Below are 5,487 nucleotides of genomic sequence, written 5' to 3'. Positions count from 1 at the left end.
GCAGAGTAGACAGTGCAAGACTATCTCCTGGAAGGAAGAAAACAAATATATCCTGAAGTGTTTATTTAGCATGTGCCTGGGACTATACTAGGCTTTTCACACAAGTGATCTCATTTGATTTCCACAACGGTCCTGTGAGCTAGGTGGAATCATCATTCCTTTTATAGATGAGGAAACTGGTTCAGCAGGTTTAAATAACTCTTCTCACATCTCACAGCAGGGATGTGGTAGATGTTGTAGGACTCTGGTGAGAAAGAGGCAGTATCTAGTCGTGCCACCTGTAGGGTATGAGTGAAGGTATATTATACTGTGGGCCTTCCTTACATATCCCCACTCTCTTGGCCATCCTATCATATGTATCAAGGCAAAACAGGTTAGGTGACAGATGGAGGACAGCATTTGAGGCAGGAGAAGCCCCAAAAGGCAGAGGAGGGCCAACGGCCCCCCAACCCCCGAAACACGCTTTGCTTTGGTCATGGAAGGACTCCTGTGTATCAGACTTGGGCCTTTGCATTTAGCACCATCTGGCAGGAGTCACCTCTCCTCGCACCTGCTGCTTCTACGAACCATTGTTCATTTGCCAGTCAGCAGTGCAAAAGGCAGAAATGTGGTGCCTGTATGATTCAGATTCAGTGTACCCCAGGGATGGCTGTGTCCTCTGTATTGTGTCATGAGAATGGCAGTCCCTACACACTGTGAGTAGTATGTGGAGCTTCAAGAGACAAGAGAAAGGCAGCGAAGTCAGAAGTCGCCTCTGTTTTTTTTTTAAATCATGAATTTGGCTGGAGACGAGGATAGAGAAATTCCCAGGATAAGGCAAACAAATAGGGCCCAGGTATTTTGGAGTAGTTCTTCAAAACCCAGGGCTCTGTTTGTAGAAGCTTCTTGGTTTTAAACAAGGCAGATAGCTTCTGTGCTTCAGATCAAGAGAGTGGATGAGCCGGATTGACCCAGTGAGTTTTTCTCTTCCTTTCTTTGTTGCCAAAGCACCCTTTTCTGTCATGACATACTTATTGAAACCTACAAGGCATGGGCCCCTCAGGAGCTTATAGAGTAATTGGAGAAGGGCTAGAAAATGGTTGTAATCTAGTTAAGTCTAATCAGTTGTATTATAAACGAGTTTGGAAAGCTGAACAGAAGGGTTTGGCATCTTGGAAGTATAGAAGTAAGCCCTGTCAGGGCCTATCCTGGCAGTACCTAAAGGAGGGCAGGTCTCAACTAAGAGGACTTAAAGGTCTTGACGAAGGAGACTTGAGTTCCGTGATTTGCATGGTCAGGCTGCTCCTGTAGCAGGAAATAGGGGCTCCTCCCTTAAAGGAGAGATCTGACTTTAGGTTGGTTACTTTTGTTCTAAGTTCACATTTATTAAGCAATCTTTAGCACGTGGGGAGATCAGGAGCCAATTCAAGTATTCTAGTCTACTTGGAATGTTCACCGTTCCTCGATGTAAATCAATAAATTGGGTTTTGCTTTTATGGGCTTATGCCCTTCAACTCTGTGTGAACTTGGTAAACAGGTGTTCGAGAGGTGAGTCCCCTTGCAGTGGGCCAGCTTGAAAGTGTAAGGCCCACATCTGGGTCCTTGTTTAAATTAGCTAAGCACTGCCTCATGAGGAGCTGTGGGAAAAGTGGGGAGGGGGCAGGAAGCCAGGAAATACTAACCTGTGTCTTACTGTTGGCCTTCCTATTGCGGTCGCATTCAGGAAAATTAAATTGTCAGCACAAGGCAGAAAGTGCTAAATTCTAGATGAGTGATATATGCTGGGTGCTGTGGATTCAGAGGAAGGTGAGCTTATTGTGGGAAGTTAACGGGCAATGCCTTAGAGGTGAGTAGGACTTGCAAAGTGGATGTGATGTCAGTCAGTAGGTGGAGATGTAGGAGATGGAGAACTATACCTTGCCCCTTCAGTGAAGTTCGCCTCTAGAGCTGATGTAAAATACGTGGTCATCTGAGTGCTTAGCTGTTAAGCCAAAGGAAAAAGGTTATGGCAGGAGAGGGAAGTGGTAGGCCCCAGAGATAAGGAAGGAAAAATCAACTATTCAGTCACCGATTTGTTTATTCAACATATATTGAGTACCTACTATGTGCCGGACACTGGGCCAGGCCCAGGGAATATGGCAATGAACAGAACAAGCAGATGCCCTGTCCTCAAAAAGTTTCCATTCTAATGAGGAGAGAGAGAGAAACAATGAATGAACAGATGGGTGAATGAATGAATGATCAAACAAATGAACGAACTATATAGTATGTCACATAGTGATGAGTTCTAGACAGAAAAGTAAAACCAGGAGTGGAGAGGTAGGAGGAAATGCTGAGATGTTTTTCCTCCAAATTTTAACAAATTTTGTGCAAGTTAATAATGTAAAGGTAAAAGGGACACACAGTCTTCGATCATTTTCTGTGAGTTGGCGAGCTCACCGGGTTGTGTCCCAGAAGATAAAATTTGTGAATATGGGAGCCATGGGAAGCCAAACCCACGTGCAACCAGGCAAAGAGCACGTCAAAAATACCATTTTCATGTGGGTAGCCCACCATAGCCTCCGCAGTTGCTACAGCTGCCACAAAAGTGGCTAATCGCCATAGCAGTAGTCACAGCCACTGTGCAGGTGGCCCACCAGACACTCGAATGCATTGACCAGCAGAGACCAAAAAAAAAAAAAGAAAAAGAGCATGTCTCTCTCCACTAAGCACACTCCAGAGTAATAGAAGAAGCATCTGCTCTACAGCAATAGTGGGGGACTTGAACACACCTCTGTAAACACTGGACAGATCATCTAGGCAACAAATCAATAGAGAAACAGTCTATCAGAAGGAGAGAACAAATCTATGGTTATTAGAGGAGGGAGGGGGAGGGGGATAGGGAGAGATTGGATAAAGGCCATTAAGAATAAGTATGATTTGTAATAATGAATATGCTAATAAAAAATAAATGGCAGAATAATTTTTAAAATTGTGAATATGACTCACTGCCTGGGGAAAAATAAGCCAAGTTCATTGAATGGGGCATTTTCTCTGAAAGCCAGAAAAGCCCAGTGCAATGGTAGAGGAAAATGGAATTTTACCCTAGACACCTAAATATAAACACTATAGTTCTAAGAAAATAACAGCGTTGACCTGGTGGGGTGTGATAGAGCCAAGCAGGGAAGAAGAGGAAAGAGTTAAAGGAAGCACTTTCTCAGCTCCTTTTCCTGGAAAGGATTAGGAAGGAGAGGAAGTCAGGCCTTGAGAGGGTGTGGCGATGGAATCTGTGGGGAAATATGTGTTTCTTCAGGAGGTTCCCTGTTCACAGATGCAGGCCTGAGGCTGGAGGTACTGCAAGTTGAGGGAGAGGTCTCAACCTGCCCACCTTGCTCTTCACAGCACTATTTTCTGAACCAAGAGTTTCAGAACTATAAAGTTTATTATGCCAGAGATGAAATTGGAACACACAAAAAATTGGCATTCTGAAGACATTTTGATGGTTTATAAGCCTAATGGGACAGAATAGGAGAAAGAAATAAAAGTTTGTGGTTGAAGAGGGAAAGATCAAATATGGGACAGTACAAATACTAATGTTAACAGACAGTACCCATTGTAACAAGGCTGAGAGATGAAGAGCAGGTCCTCAAGAGTGTGTGCTGACCTGCAGGATCTCCGGGTTAGTGGCCCCCTATGTGCTCTTTGAAGCTGAGGAAAGCAGGGAGTGAGGGTGGTACTGTACAACAGAAAAAGGAGCAGGGCTGGTAACTGACCTATGCTCAGTAATGCACATTCCAGGCATCACCTGCCTCCTCAAGTCTCCCCCGATGACAATTATAACATTGGGGTAAATTAAAAGGGCCGCCTAGCAGAAGGAGAGCTGGGAGGCTCGTGTTCTTGGCTGGCTCTGCTGCTCTCCAACTCTGTCCTTGGGCAAGTCCCTCTACCTCTTGGAGTTCTGGCTTCCTCTTCCACACAGGAAGGACTTGAATTGATCTCTACTCATCCTTCAGGCTCAGGCATTCTGTAAAGAGAGAAAGATGGGGACCTCTCTACCTGTGAACCAGCCTGTTAGTGTGGAAGGAGGTTGGCCATTTAAAGGTAATTAGGTACAATTCTTTTCTTAACAGAGTTTTCTCTTTTTGATTCCTCTGCACAGAAGAGACCGTGAGAATAAACACAAGAGAGATTCTATGGGACCCGAGAAGTGACATCATCCCCCAGTCACAGTAATGTGCAGTGTAGACCACCAGCTTTATAGTCTGAGACTGAGAAAGAAGAACACACCTGTAGTCTTGGAGAATCTGCAGGTTGGCCAATACTTTCTGCATGTGGTCTGGCAGTGCCCATGAGAAATCTTAAAAGTATTTATACTTTTTGATTTAAAATAAGAGCCTCCGTCTCTTACACAAGGTGCTGATCCTACATTCACCCACTTCTCTCCATTCTTGCTGGCACTACCTTAGTTCAGCCATCTTCATCCCTCTCTTGGATCACTGCAAGGTGCCTACCTAGTCTTCCTGCCTCCACTCTACCCTCTTGAAGTCTACCCTGGCATGCCTGTCTACTATGCAAAACTGGTCATGTTACTGCCCTGCTTGAAACCCTTCAATGGCTCCATATTATCTTCAGATGTTTATTTATTTATTTATTTATTTATTTATTTATTTATTTTTTTTTGTCGTTTTTTCGTGACCGGCACTCAGCCAGTGAGTGCACCGGTCAGTCCCATATAGGATCCGAACCCGCGGCAGGAGCGTCGCCGCACTCCCAGCGCAGCACTCTACCAAGTGCGCCACGGGCTCGGCCCTTCAGATGTTTATTGACAACGAATTGTGTCCATCACTGTCCAAACCCCATGGGGGAAAAAACAAAAGTAAGACCCCACTTTTGCCTTAGCATGACAACAAGAGCCTTGATCACCTGGTTCTGTTAATTTCTCCATCCATCCTCATCTCTTCCATCCCTCCCTCTCTCACCCTTTATTCTCCATGCACACTGCACAATGTGCAGTTCTTACTGAGCCATGTTCCCCTTTCTCTTCTGTACCTTCATATATGTTTGTTCCCCACCCAAACATTCCTTCCTTCCCCCACTTCCCCTAGCTAATTCCTGCTTCCCCTTCAGGCATCACAGTCTCTGGTTGCTCTTCCCTAACTCTCTATGTGCCACTGTACTTGAAACAAGGCAGGGTATACAGCAATAATAGTAGTAGCACTCTGTGCAAACATCTGTGTTAGTGCCTTGCTGTAGCTGTTAGGCTACTTAGCTCTCTGCCATTAGACTGACATTCTTAAAGACAGGGAACTGAGTCATATTCACCTTTGCATTCCCATCACCTCACATAGTGCTTGAAACCTCAGAGGTGCTTTATAATTGTCTGCTGAGTGAGTGAATAAATAAGTTAATGAATAGATAAGTGCTCTGTCTGATCCTGAGCTTGCCATGACAAGCCTGGAGAGCAGGGCCCTGGCCTACACCCTACTTCCAATGGCTTCTCCTTCATCCTGTGATTTCCCCAGGGAGATG

Source organism: Cynocephalus volans, chromosome 14, assembly GCF_027409185.1.
Source record: "Cynocephalus volans isolate mCynVol1 chromosome 14, mCynVol1.pri, whole genome shotgun sequence".
In the NCBI taxonomy this organism is placed as follows: domain Eukaryota; kingdom Metazoa; phylum Chordata; class Mammalia; order Dermoptera; family Cynocephalidae; genus Cynocephalus; species Cynocephalus volans.
The sequence above is the reverse complement of the archived record's forward strand: the minus strand, read 5'-3'. Positions refer to the sequence as shown.